The sequence below is a fragment of the Colobus angolensis genome, unplaced genomic scaffold, assembly GCF_000951035.1.
Source record: "Colobus angolensis palliatus isolate OR3802 unplaced genomic scaffold, Cang.pa_1.0 Scaffold99, whole genome shotgun sequence".
Lineage (NCBI taxonomy): Eukaryota > Metazoa > Chordata > Mammalia > Primates > Cercopithecidae > Colobus > Colobus angolensis.
This window is the reverse complement of record NW_012123931.1, coordinates 3,473,551-3,487,474: the sequence shown is the minus strand read 5'-3', so window position 1 is coordinate 3,487,474 and position 13,924 is coordinate 3,473,551. Positions and strand designations below refer to the sequence as shown.

General features: G+C 54.5%; 1 protein-coding gene across 2 annotated transcripts in view; it reads left to right on the top strand.

The window, feature by feature from the left end:
• Positions 1-13,924, top strand: part of CSK (c-src tyrosine kinase) — a 20,837-nt gene continuing 6,913 nt past the window's right edge. The window contains exons 1-3 of one of the 2 annotated variants that reach the window (XM_011932896.1): positions 5,958-5,991; positions 8,224-8,353; positions 10,436-10,638. The gene's annotated coding sequence lies outside the window, so the exon portion shown is untranslated. Of the gene's footprint in view, positions 193-5,957; positions 5,992-8,223; positions 8,354-10,435; positions 10,639-13,924 lie in introns of those variants that run through there. The other variant, XM_011932895.1, reaches the window with a different exon arrangement.

The window sequence follows — 13,924 nt, the reverse complement described above, 5'->3', positions numbered from 1 at the left end:
CCCGAGCCCTGCGGCCGTCCCCCTGCCTCTGCCTGGCGGTCCCTCCTCCCCTCGCCTCGCACTCGTACCTCTTTGTACCGCACCCCCTGGGGACCCCTGTGCCCCTCCCCTCCCCCCGACCGCATGGACCGTCCCGCAGGCCGCTGATGCCGCCCGCGGCGGGGTGGCCTGGACCGCAGTGCCCTAAGAGAGGTGAGTGCCTGGCCGTCCCGGAGTGTCCCCCGGAGGGAAGAGGGTGGATGGAGGTCGCGCGTCTGGTCTCTGTTGCTGCCACTGTCGCGTCCACTCCCATTCCCCCCTTCTCCTCTCTCTCCTTTACTCCCTTGCAAGGGTTCGAATTCTCCCAGGAGCCACTGTCAGAACCCAAATGGGAAGGGAGTGCACGAGGGACGTACTGCCCTGCGGCTCCACGGACTCATCTTCTCATCCCGAGTCCCCCGTCTGTGGAGCTCAGAGTAGGAGGTGGCTGGAGTCTGGAGGAAGAGGATCCGTATGGGCCAGGTCCCTAGAGAGAGTGCTGGACTCCCCTGCCGTTCCCTGTCCAGGGCCTCCCTGCAGGTGCCCTGACTTGCTTGGTTCTGACCCCTCCCTCATTATCCCACCATGACCCTGTGGGCTGCAAGCAAGCCCAGGGCCCAGTCACCTCGGGTGAGCAGTTAGAAGCCCAGGTCCTGGGACTGAGCCTGTCACCCTTGGCCTCTCAGAAGACCAGGCCTAAGCCAAGGGACCTCTGACCTTTGGGTGGGAAACTGGGCAGGCCTTCCGCCTGGGTGGAGGTGACTGAGCGTTAGCACCATGCCCCCACCTTCTGGCACCCTGGGGCACCCGTTCTCCTAGGCTCTTTGTGGTCCAGACCAGGTGTCAGGAAGGGGTGTGTCCAGCCAGCAGATTTTTGGAGCTTAACTACCAGTTAACTTCCCCGCCCATTTTGTACACCCGAGAACCGAGGCTCAAAGGGAGAAGTTGCTACCCCAGGCCCCTAGTGGAGTTAGGCTGGCTATCCTTTCATCCCCAGCTCTGCAGGGCTGGATGGCTGTGGGTGGAAGGAAACCAGGCAGGCACCGTCACCCAGTGGGTACACAGGCCCCCCAGCCTGGCCCCGGAGGGACTGTTGGTTGAGCATGTGCTTCCCCGCAGAGGGCTGGAGGGAGTGAAAGGGCTTCCGGCCCCAGCTGTGGCTGGGTCAGCTAGCAGGAGATGTGGGGAATGTGTGGTGTGGGGCCATCTGTGTGGTGTGGCAGGAAGGCCGGGTCCTGGTCCTGGCTCTGAGTTGAAACAACCTGGTGGTCAGTCCTGACCCAGCGCTCCCCACACCTATGGCCCAGCTGGCACAGGAGCAGCCAAGTTCAGAATATAAATGGGGTCACATGGGAACTGTGGAAGCCCTGTCTCCACTGGCAGCAGGCTACAGAGTGGGGACACCCAGGGGGCCTATTTCAAGCTCCTAGTACCCTGGCCGTTCCAGTGCCTTTCTTGGTTGTGGCCACAGCAGGAACAGGGCAAGGGCAGCAGGGGTGAAGTTGGGGCCTGGCAGGATCCTCTGGCCCAGGAGAGTAGGCAATGCCCTAGAGGGTGTTGAGTGGTGTCTGGGCTCCCTTGGAGCTGCTGGCAGTTTTGTCCTGCTGGGTCCCTGCTCACAATTTAGGTTTTTTTGTTTTTTCAGTTTTTTTCTGGCTGTCCTGACATGCACAGTGGAGGAGACCCAGATGTCCTGGGCCCGTGAGACTCCCCTCACATGGCCCCACACCCAGCCCTAACTTCCTTTCCAGCCTGAGGGACTGGGGCTGGAGCCTGACATGGTTGGCTCCCTCCCACCCCAAGCCAGCCTTTTTTATTTTGATTTTATTTTTATTTTTACCAACTGTGAGCTATGAGGGTGCGACCCAGGGTCCCAGGGCCTTTGAAGAAAGGAGTCTGGCTTCTGGCTAGCACGTGTGCAGGGATGTGCTTTTCATTCATTCTGAGAGGGAGTGAGCTTGGTGCCCTCCTCCCTCTCAGAAGCGGCTGCTCTTCTCTCTGCATTGGGTCAGGGGCAAGGAAAGACCAGAAAATATTCCCATTTACCACTGCAGGGGGGCCAGACCCCAAAAGGCTGAGCCACACAGAGTGGCCCATGGCAAGGGTTGGAAAGTTTGGGGACAGAATGCAGCTTCCTCCAAACAAATATAGGTAGGGGTTGAGGCCCATGATCCACAGTGTGATGTGGCTGCCCCCTAAAGGGGGCAGACCTGTCTGGGTGCGGTTCTGGGCTCCATCTTTTGAAGGATTTTAAAACCTTGACAGGTCGTCTTCAAAGAACCAGGGATGTTGATTGAGTCTGGGAAAGAGAAAGTAGGGACAGATTCTCCTGTGTCTGAGGGACTGTCCCAAATGAGAAAGGCATCCCGTGGCAGAAGTTGTCCCAGACACCTGGGCCAGAGCTAGGGAACAGGCGGGTCCCAGGGAAGTGAATCTGAGCTCATTCTAGGGAAACTATGAATGTACTCATTTTCTTGATTTAGAAAATAACAAAACAGCGCTACAGGAAATTTAGAAAACGAAACAAAAATCACCCACTATTTCTTCAGCAGGCAGTGACTGTGTTAGCATTTTGGAGTTCCCTGCTGGTCTTTTCCCCATCTTTTTCCTTCATCGCCGTTGTCACTGGAGTGTGTGTGCCGTGACACCTTTTTTCATTTAATACTGCGTCTGTGGGCATTTTCTCATGGTGCTACATGGTCTAAGTAATGTTGCTTCTAAAAAGCTGCAGAATATTCCAGGCTAGCCTGCTGCAGCGCCATCACCCATATACTGGAGCGTGTGCATTTTTCCCCTCTGTTGCTGTTGTGGTTGTCATTACTGTGAGTCCCAAAAGCAGCCAGGGTGTTGGAGGGCACAGGCAACTTGGCACCCAACTGAATATGGGTTCCAGGCTCAGACATGCCACTTAGACCCAGGGTGGAGGGACCTTAGACAGGTCACTGACCTGCTGAGCTGCCTTTATATAAATAACAGGATGGTGACACCAAGGTGGAAGAACAGTGTCAACTAACTAACCAAGGGACTCTAAAGTGCCTGGCACAGTCCTTCCTGCACTCCCTCGAGGAGTAGGACTGGCATTGTTGAAGGAGTGTCCACTGCTGGCTGCCTCAACCTGTGGGGAAGGTGCCTGAGCCACGAGCCGATGTTGGCTGACCACTTACCTGGCAAAGCGGTGGTCTCTGCCTGGGGAGCCCCTCTGAACCCCCCTGGCCCTGAGGTTCTAGAATACTATGGCCAGTGCCCTTCCCTGCCCTCCTCTTTCCCCATTACCATGTGATTGCCTGGCCTATGGCATGGGGCTGGCCCTGGGAAGATGGGCTGCTGGTTAGGGTCCAGGACCTGACTCCACCTTTTCCCTTTCCAGTCTCCCAGCATCAGAGCTGAATAGACAAGGTATCTTCTTCTTCTCTTTTTTTTTTTGGTGAGATGGAGTTTTGCTCTTGTTGCCCAGCATGGAGTGCAATGGCGTGATCTTGGCTCACCACAACCTCTGGCTCCCGGGTTTAAGTGATTCTCCTGCCTCAGGCTTCCAAGTTGGGATTACAGGCATGTGCCCTCACGCCTGGCTAATTTTGTGTTTTTAGTAGAGAGGGGTTTCTCCGTGTTGGTCAGGCTGGTCTCGAACTCCCGACCTCAGGCGATCTGCCCACCTCGGCCTCCCAAAGTACTGGGATTACAGGTGTGAGCCACCGCGCCCAGCCGACGAGGCCTCTTAAGAGCCTGGCTGCCTCCCGCCTCCCAGCTCTGGCTAGGTCAGCCCAGTTCGGCATTTTCCCAGAGGAAATAGAGGCCTGCTTAGCCTGAGACTTAGACAAGGAACCCAGGCATCCCGAACCCCAGCCCAAGAACAGCCATGCCAGTCTCATCTTCCCACCCTGTCCCAGTAGCCAAGGAAGGGAAGGAAGCTGGGAGATTGAGGGTAGGGGGATTCTGGAGCCTCCCAGAGTTTCCCAGGAGGGAGTTGGACACCAGGAAACTCATGTGTTAGCCTCCCCCTTCTCAGCAGGTGTTCCCCAGGTCTAACCTGAGTGTGTTTCACTGTGACATACCTGCTTCCTCTTGTTCTGCTTTTATGGAGACCAGAGTAACTGGGAGTGCCCTCCTACAGCCACCCTGTGGGCAGTAGCAGGACACCAGTCTCTACTTGGCAACCCTGGGCCTAAGAGACTGTAGCCCCGGATGACCCTAGGGTGGCCCAGGACTAACCTAGGGAAGGGGTCCTCCTCCAGGTGGCCCATTCAGTGCAGAGGTCCCTTGGGCACATGACCTCAGACTCCAGCTGCCATACTCTGGCCGTGGAGTGTCTCCCTCCTCCCTGCTCTTAGTGTAAGGGAAGTGGGCATGACAGCTGCCCTCCTGTCCCACAGCTTGGGATGGGATGAGGTCACAGGGTGGGGTCCGTCCCAAGATGCTGGCCTGGCCTGGCTCAGATGAGAGCCCTTTGGGTGTTTCTCAGTTTCCCCCACCCTTGGTTGGGGACAGGATGGGTGGAGGAGCAGGCCACCCCCAGCGCCCAGCAGGGAGCACTGCCTCCCTTCCTCCTCCCCTCTGGGTCCCTTCATCCAAGGGCTGGAAATAGAATCCGCTAAGTAATGATTAAAGTCAAATTCAGACCTAAAAATAAAAAGCTGGTGAAGGAAGAGCTGGTGCTCCCTGCATGGCTGAGGGGAGAAGTGAGCAGGGAGAGGCTGGCTTTGGGTGGCTGAGCCCCTGCTCCTTGGGATCAGGAGTACTCCACCAGTTGAGGGGGTGCTCTTTTATCTACCATGACGTGGCCCATTAAGTGTAGACAGCACCAATCAGGGCAGACTGACAGGACCCATTAGAAAAAAAAAAAAAAAATCCCATTTTTCCCATGGGGAAACTGAGGCCCAGAAAGGAGAAGTGGTTTGTCCAGTGACTATTTGAGAGCTCCCCTCAGCAGGCCCCCAGGGACTAGAGGGCCCTGTGCAGCCCAGCCTGCCCTTTCTGCCTGCTCAGTTTCTCTTCCTGGTTTTAAGGTGCTAAGATGAAGGCAGCTTCTCATCACACACTAGCTGTGCACACACCCTCCAACCGCAGCTTCCCTCCACCCCTCCTTCTGTGGTCTGGGCCCAGAGTTGAAGGAACAAGTAGAAGAGGCTGCTTGGTGCCTCCCTGGCTGTCCTGATCATGGCATGGTTGTAAGCCTTGTGGGCAGGTGAAAACCTGGGCATAATCTACCCCCCTTGGACCCTGGCTGCTGCTTCTCAGCCCAGCCTGACACCTGGTCCTCATGCAGACTTGCGCGTCTATCTGCAGCTTGTGCTGTCCATGCTGCAGGGAGACAGGAGGGAAGGATGAAGAACAAACCCTGAGAGCGCCTCTGCTGGCGGGTGGAGGAAACCAGGAGTCAGTGAGGGGAGGCCTGTGGTTCTCACTTCCTGGCAGGGCTGGTAGGAGCTCTGAAGCTGGGGCTGTGCGTGGGCTGGGGCAGCCTGGAGGGCCTCCCGGAGGGGAAGGGCCTGTGAAAGTCAAGAAGCGTTTGAAGAAGAAGCATGGTAGGGAGAGAGGCCCTTCTTTGGAGCTTCTGCCCTCTCTGGGGCTGCTGGCTATTTTCTGTGTGTCCCTCGACAGGCTCTTGGCCTCTCTGAGAGGCCGGGGTGTGCAGACAAGCAAGAAGTGGGCACAGAAGAACTTCTGCTTCCCAGAGCAGAACAGCCAAGCTCTGGGCAGACCTTCCCTCGGTGCCCCCCACCTGTCCATTTTCAGGATGTCATCTGTCCTGCACAGGGAAGGGTGGGAAGAAAGGTCCCCTAACCAAGGTTCAGACAACTCTGAGCTCAAGTCCCCACACAGCTTGTTCCTTCTCTGCCAGAGATCACCAGTCCTTGCCCCATGGGGTGTTTGAAGGATTAAGTAACTAATGCAGTGCCCCAAACCCGGCTGGATCAGTAGGCTGTAACTCCCGTGCTCTCATTCTGCAGCCCTTCCTGCTAGAGCAGGGTGTTGGTAACGCCCCCATCTCCCTTAAGTAGTAGCAAGTCTGTCCTTTGTGTTGGTCCCCACAGCTTTACCTTCTGAGCTGTGTGTTCTGTGGGTCCTGGTTCTGAAGTGGGGAGACCAGAAACCTGGGGGCCAAAGTTCTAGACAGCTCATGGGCCTCCAGCCGTCAGTCTCCCCACCTAGAATGTGGCCAGGAGACTTTGGGGTGAGGGACAAGAACATGACTTTGAAGGGTTCGTTGAAGGTTAGTGCTGAGAGGCTATATGTAAATGCGGGCAAATGAAGATGCAAAGACCACATCCTGTGCTAAGGGGGTGGAGGAGCAGAGGCCTGGGTTAGGGCCCTGGGGAGGCCCAGAGTCCCCATTGCCCAGCGCACGTAGGTAATTAGGATCCTGAGCGGTAATTAGAAAGCTTTCTGGGCCAGGAATGGCAGCCTCAAGCCGCAGCGGTGCCTGGGGAGGAGGCTCCCCATTAGCCTGCTCTAACCCCAGCCCCCACCTCTCCCAAACCGCTAGACGGGATTTCCGGTCCTACTGAACCACTGGGGGCAGGAAAAAAAAGCCAGTGAGTTGCTGTAATTTGGTATTTATCCATTAAATCTGCCCCTCTCCTTCCGTCAGGGTGCTGACAGGAGCCCTGGGATGGGGGTAGGGCAGCGTGCACTGGAGCCAGAGCAGACATTCTTCTGTTCGTTCGTGACCCCCCGGGAGGTGTAGGCATCTCCAAGGTCCTGGTGCCCAATTCTGCTGCTGCCCACCCTGAGACACCTATGCAGTGGGGGTGCTGAGGGACCACCAGCACAGGCTGCAGGGCTCAGTAGAAGCCCTCCAGCACCCTTCCTTGCCTGATGTGCGGTGGGGAATGTCACAGTGCCTCAGCCTGGTGTCCTCTGCAGAACCAGAGGTGGGGCTGATTTTATTGCTGCCAAACTTGCCCAGCTGCTGGTGGGTGCCCCGCCCTCCTCAGGTGCACTGCCCTTTGGAGGGGCGGGCCCAGATCTGAAACTTAATTCCGTGTGTATCTGTACTATGACCTGTAGGCCCTGCTCAGAGGCTCCCTGGGCCCCCATCCTGAACCTTCTTCAGTCTTCATTAACTTGCTCTGTACCACAGTTTGCAGTCTTAATCCTGGTCTACTCCAAGGCACCCCTCTCTCAGTCACTTTCCCCTAAAAGCCTTCTAGCTCCTGCTCCCCTCACCCTTCTTCCTGGAAGCCTTCCTGGGTAGCCCCTGTCTCACAGTCTATGGAGGCACTGAGCACACCAGGCCATGGTTGACCATCCAGTAACCAGGAGGACAGGAGCCAGGTCTGTATTTTATAGGGGTTCCCAGCATCCAGCCCTGGCCTGTGCACAGAGAAGAGGCAGGTGAATGGTGACCTTGGGTCCCCAAAGGCAGGATCTCTTGAGTCCTTTCCTTCTCCACCCAGATATCCTGGCCCACCAAGCATGGCTCTGGGCACACAGGAAAGCTTCCAAAACACTGGCTCAAAGAATGAGAAGGCAAGGTGGACCTTGCTGTTGCCTGTTGCCTGTTGCCTGCAGTGGCTGTCCCCATCCCCCAGAGCATCCAGCTGGGTCCTGTGGCAGCACCAGAGTCTCCGGGGGCCATGGCCCTGAGTTCCCCCAGGTCTTTTGTGCACTTCCCTTTTCAGTGGGTATTTTTAGCTGGGTGTAAACAGTTACTGAAGGCTCCCACGCCCCATTAGGCAGCAGAGTTTTGGCAACGGGGGAAGGGCAAGGGAGCCCCTTGACCTCCCCTGGCCCTCAGCACATGCCTGGCCTTGGGGGTCTACAGCTGCTTCCAGGGTAGGAAAAGGCTCCCAGTTCTTTCTCCCCACTCCTCGTCAGCCTGGGCTCCCAAGAAAGGCCTGCCTGAGGCTGCAGCCACTGACCTCAGTGCTTGGGCACAATGCCAGCCTGTTCCCAGGACCCCAGCACAAGGGCTGCTGGGAGTTGGGTTTGGGGCAGGAAGTCAGAGTGAAGCACTGGTCCTGCCACATTCCAAGCCCCTTGTCCCCTAGCACTGTGGGAATGGGGTGACAGCTGCTGTCCCTTTGGGGTTAACTATATAGTCCCATTGGTTATGAGACCTCTGTGTGGTACAGCCATGTACCACAAGCCTGACATCCCCTTTTGTTCGTTGGTTCATTCATTCATTCAGCACTCATTTCCTGAGCAGCCACTTTGGGCCCAGCCCATGCAGACGTGAATCAGATCCTCACTTTCCCCCTGCAGAGCTCCCAGTCCACCCTAAACCACAGGCCACAACCAGTGAGGTTCTCACTGGAGCACAGGGATGTGTGAGAGGCCTCGGAGGCCTCGGCACCCAACACAGCTGGGGACCCAAGGAAGGCTCCAGGGAGAGGTGGTTTACAAAAAGTTTCTTATTTCCAGTTTCATTTTAAGGGGGAAGGTAATAGATGCATGTGGCTTTAAAAAAATAATAATACTTTTTTTAAAAGCCCAGAAGGACAAAATAGCAAATGAACAGTAAAAAGTAAGTTTCCCTTGAACTTGATCTACTCGCCCTTCCCATCCGAGAAGCAACCTCTGTTACCAGTTTCCTCTGTCTTTCCAAAGATAATCAAGGCATATTTGAGTTTAGGGAGGTATTGTATTAATACCTCTTTAAAAACACAACTTGTAGTATTCCATAGAGAACCTGCACCTGGCTTTTTTTCACAGCCTGTTATGTTGAGTATTTCAAACCTACCAAAAAGTTGAAGTAATAGTATAATGAATATTCATATATCCTTCATGCAGATTTGCGAGTTCTTAACATTTTGCCACATTTACTCTAGCTCTTCTTTTATCTACATAGGCGTTTGTGTGTATTTTTTGCTGATTTGAGTGTTAGTTATAGGCATTGTATCTTTCACCGTAAGAACTTTAGCGTGTATCTCTTACATAATCATGTCATGATCACACTTAAGAAAATTGACATTAATTCCATATTATTTGTTATGTCCATTTCCCCGTCCCCAAGTGATTTTATAGCTGTTCCCCGACCACCCCTTGATATAGAATTCAATTCCAGATCATTCATTGAATCTTGTTGCCATGTTTCTTTAGTGTCCTATTTAATCTAGAACATTCTTCAGACCTTTTTTTGTTTTGCTCTTTTATGACATTGACATGAAGAGTCCGGGCCAGTTGTTGTGGATTTGTCTGATTGCTTCTCCCTGGTTGGAGTCAAATGGAACAGCTCTGGCCGGCGCACCCCGCTGGGCGATGCAGAGTCCTCCTCCAGGAGGCACTTAGTGTCCATGCGTCGCCTTGCTGGTGATGCTTCACTGGATCACTTGGTTCCAAGGGTGTCTGCACGTCTCCGTGTAGAGCAGATGCTCCTTCATCTTTCCGATTAGCCTGTGGGATGGGACTTGGAAGCTGTGTCTGTTCTGCTCCCCTGGCAACTTTTTCTTCAATGACTTGAGCTGGTGTTTTGCCGTTTTCCATATTCTATCATGGGGAGTGTTCAGTATCGGCACCTAGAGATCTCCCTTGGCCCCATCACAGCTAGAGCTATGCTGTCCCCTTTTAGGGACATCTTGTAATTTATCCACCCAGCCCCCCACTGAGGGACGTAAGGGCTGTCTCTCCATCATCTCCTGCTACTACAGACAGCACTGGAGGGACTGTCCTGCTGTGTTTTTTTTTAAGGCATGGGTGCTCCAGAAGCAATTCCTCAGCTGCACCCCCAAGGTTGAGTGGAAGTCCCTTGGTAAAGAAGGAGGAGAGAGTGGGAAGGGAATGGCAAGGCGGGGAGGGAGACAGGGCACAGGTGTCCTGGAAACGGCAGATGGGAAACAGGTCTGGCTAAGGTACCAGAAGCCAGCAAGTCCCAGAAAGGTCAAGTGACTTTCCCAAGGTCACACAGCAAGTTGATGGCAAAGCCAGGTGCAGGACTCAGAGCCTCTGACACCCAGGACGATGTTCCTGCACTGCTCCATAGAGTAGCCCGACTCTTACGTTTAAATAACCCCAGGAAAGACCCACTCTCTGTGCCTGACCCCTGCTGAGTTGTGGAATCCCAAGTTTGCAGTAGCTCCTCCCAGCCACTCTGGCTCTCAGCCTCCGGCCTGGAGTGGAAGGGTGGTCTCACCTTCTGGAGATGTTTTAAGAAGGGGCCCCCAGCCAAGGCTGGGAGGCCACTGAGCCATCTTGGTTGCAGTCTCTGACATCAGCACTTGGGCACAATGCCAGCCTGTTCCAGGACCCCAGTGCAAGGGCTACTGGGAGCCGGGTTTGGGGTAGGAAGTCAGAGTGAAGCACTGGTCCTGCCACATCCCAAGACCCTTGTCCCCTATTTCTGTGGGGGTGGGTGATAGCTGCTATCCCTTTGGGGTTAACTTTGGAGTTAACTATAGTCTCATTGGTTATGGGACCTCAGTGTGATGCAGCCAGACTGGATTCCCCCTTTTGTTTGTTCATTTATTCATTCCTTCAGGGGGCTCATGATCCCACCAGGGAGGAGCTGTCCAAGAGGGTTAGCAGCTCCCACTTACAGGATGTCTGTGGCAAGGCATGCACCGTTCTGGTGCTAAGAGCCCAACTCCAGTCCTTACAGCAGCCCCCAGAGCCAAGGGTTATCACCAGTCCATTGCACAGATGGGGAAGCTGGGTCCTAGAGTCACAGCCAGCAGAGTAAAGGTGATGAGTTTAGCCCTCTTCCCTGTTTCGAGACCCTCTGAGGCCTTCAGAGCCCAGCTCCTTGAGGCGGCCCACCCTGACCACTCCTAGGCTCACCCTTCCCTTAGTGCTGCCCCTGTGCCCCTCTTGGCTGCTTCTCCCTCCTCCCTCCTCCTTCCTCTCTCTCTTTCCCCTAGGCTAGTGTGGTCCCCATGGCAACTCCTGGGGCCTGTCAGGCAGGGAGGCACGGGGCTGTGGGTAGGGCTGGCTCAGCAGCTCAGGAGTTTGACACCTGAGTGGGACAGGATGCTCACTCAAGGTGTGGCCCTAGGGACGCCCGCCTTGCCCCTGTGGGGCAAGAACCCCAGATGAGAATTTGGGGTTCTCATCTGCAAAATGGGGATAATAATAGCTTGTCTGTCTCAGAGTTGTTAGAGGATATGATGAGCCATAACGTGCCAAGGACAGGGCCTGGCACAGAATAAGTGCTCAGAAAACAGGGCCTGTTATTATTTTTATTATTATCATCAAGGCAGTGGGGAGGCGGCGGTGGCAGCAGCTGTAGGCCAGGAAGGGAGTGTTTGCAAACTGACAGCTGGAAGGGTGACTAACAGCGTAGCAGCCTCCGCGCCCCGCTGTGGTGGCAGGGAGTTTGGGGAGGAAGAGGGAGGCATGGGGATGTGGAATGCTAGCAGGGCCCCTATTCGGAAGGACCTAAAGGTTGGGGGCCCAGCCAGCCCTAGTGGCACCCTAATTCAAGCTCTGTCACCCCTAACTAGCTATGTGACTTCAGGCAAATTGTTCAACCAGTTGAGCCTCAGTTTCTGCTTCTGTAAAATGGAGGTAAGAGGGTTAGAAGAGCTCATAATCCTCCTTCCCTCCCCGCCACCCCCACCCCCACAGCTTACAGTCCACGGGAGGCCGGGGCAAGGGGTCCCCACCATCCCTACCTCCACAGCTTACAGTTCACGGGAGGCAGGGGCAAGGGGTGGTTCCTGTACTCAGTGGTGACTGAATCACGTGGATGGAGGCGGGTTTCAGGCTCATCCTCCTTGGGCCTCAGTGTCCCTGCCTAAATAGCAGGAGTTGATGGCCTGTCCTCTGGGAATAAGAAGGGCCTGTGTTCTGGGAGGAACAGAAGCTCCTTCGTCCAGGGGATGGGGCAGGGGCGCACCAGGTACTTCCAAGTTCAGGGTTTCTTTCCAGCCCCTCCTCAGCCAGCTTGCAGGGGATCCCTGTCCTCTCCTTCAGTGTAAGTAAGGGATGTGAGACTTAGAAAGGTTGAGTCACTCACCCTAAGTCGCACAGTCAACAGAGCCAAGTATTAAGCCCAGGCCTGACTATAGAGCCAGGTGTGTGGCCTGGAAGTGTTGGTTCTCCCTGGCTGTCTCCTCCCCAGCTCCTTCTGCTCTCCACAATCACATGCTCCCCTGCTGAGGCCCCATCACCCTCAGAATCAAACCCTGGTTCCTCACTTTGGCAGTGGAAGCCCCCCTGCTCCCTGGCAGAGTTTATGCCAGGCCCACTTGAAACCATCCCCTACAGTGTCCCCTGAGCAGTGGTGCTCAGGGTGGACTCTGGAAGCATGTGGGGTCCTAGAGCCCCAGATGGTCAGGGTCTGCCTCCCCTCTTCCCTCACCATCGGCTTCCACCCGGGCCAGTTTCTCACACTGTGCCGGTCCCCTGCCTGACACTGTTGCTCAGACTGCTACACCAACTCGGGTGCCTTCCCTGGCCCGCCCTCTGCGTGTCTAAGCCCTGCAGTCTTCAGGGCTCAGCCCCAGAGCTCCCTCCTCTAGGGAGCCTGCCTAAGCTCTGAAGTCCCTGCCTACTTTGCACCCCCAGCACTTTGCACTAAAATGTCTTCTCCCATGCCACTGCACTCCAGTCTGGGCAACAGAGCAAGACTCCATCTCAGTAATAATAATAAAATAAAATGTCTTCTTCCATTGGGGTAGGTAGCAATATTTGTGACTGTCAGGCTAGCCCCCAGACCTTATCCATTGTATCAAAGAGCCCAGCAAAGAGGCTCGTGGAGGAGTTTCTCTTCTAACACATTGTGACCACAAAGATGCCACTGGCTATTTCTCAGCCTCAGTTTCTTCACCTGTAGAAAGGAAATAGTAGTTCCAGCCCCTGTGCTTCCTGAGACAGGTCCAAGGGGGCCCTGGGCTGGGACTACAAAGTATGTGTGTGCAAACGGGTGGGTTGCTGCTCTTAGGGAATGGGGTTGACTAGGGTAGCTTTTTTGGGGAGTCAACTTTATTGAAGTAAATATACGGTTGACCCTTGAACAACACAGGAGTTGAGGGCATCAGCCTCCTCCCTGCAGTCAAAAAAGTGTATATTAGCTTTTGACTCCTCAAAAACTTTACTACTAATAGCCTTTTGTTGTCAGAAAGCCTTGTAGATAAAGTTGACACTCATTTTGTTTGTTACATATATTATATACTGTATTCTTACAATAAAGTAAGCTAGTGAAAATAAAATGAGAAAATCATATGGCCAGGTGCAGTGGCTCATACCTGTAATCTCAGCACATTGGGAGGCCAGGGCAGGCAGATCACTTGAGGCCAGGAGTTCGAGACCAGCGTGGCCAATATGGTGAAACCCTGTATCTACTAAAAATACAAAAATTAGTCTGCTGTGGTGGGCACGCCTATGATCCCAGCTACTCAGGTGGTCGAGGCATGAGAATCACTTGAACCTGGGAGGCAGAGGTAGTTGCAGCTGTGAGTCACCCCACCACTGCACTCCAGCCTGGGCGACAGAGTCTCACTCTGTCTCAAAAAAAAAAAAAAAATCATAAGGAAGAGGAAATATATCTACTGTTCTTTAAGTGGAAGGGGATCATTATGAAGGTCTTCATCCTTCACATTGAGTAGGCTGAGGAGGTAGAGGAAGAGTTGGTCTTGCCATCACAGAGTTGGCGGAGGTGGAGGCGAAGGAGGTGGAAAGGGAGGCAGAAAACGCAGGCACACCCGGTGTAACTTATTGAAAAACATCCAGCCACGTGTGGTGGCACATGCTGATAGTAACAGCTACTCAGAAGGCTGAGGCAGGAGGATTGGCTGAGCCCAGGGGTTTGAGGCTGCAGTGAGCTATGGTCACGTCACTGCACTCCTGCCTGGGCAACAGAGTGAGACCGTTTCTCAAAGAAAAAAGGAAAAAAAATCCATGTGTAACTGGACCTGCGCAGTTCAGACCCGAGTTGTTCAACGGTCAACTGTACACCAAAAAGTGTGCCGATCACAAGGGTACAGCTCAGTGAACTGTCACAGAGTGGACCCACTTCATGATTCGGCTC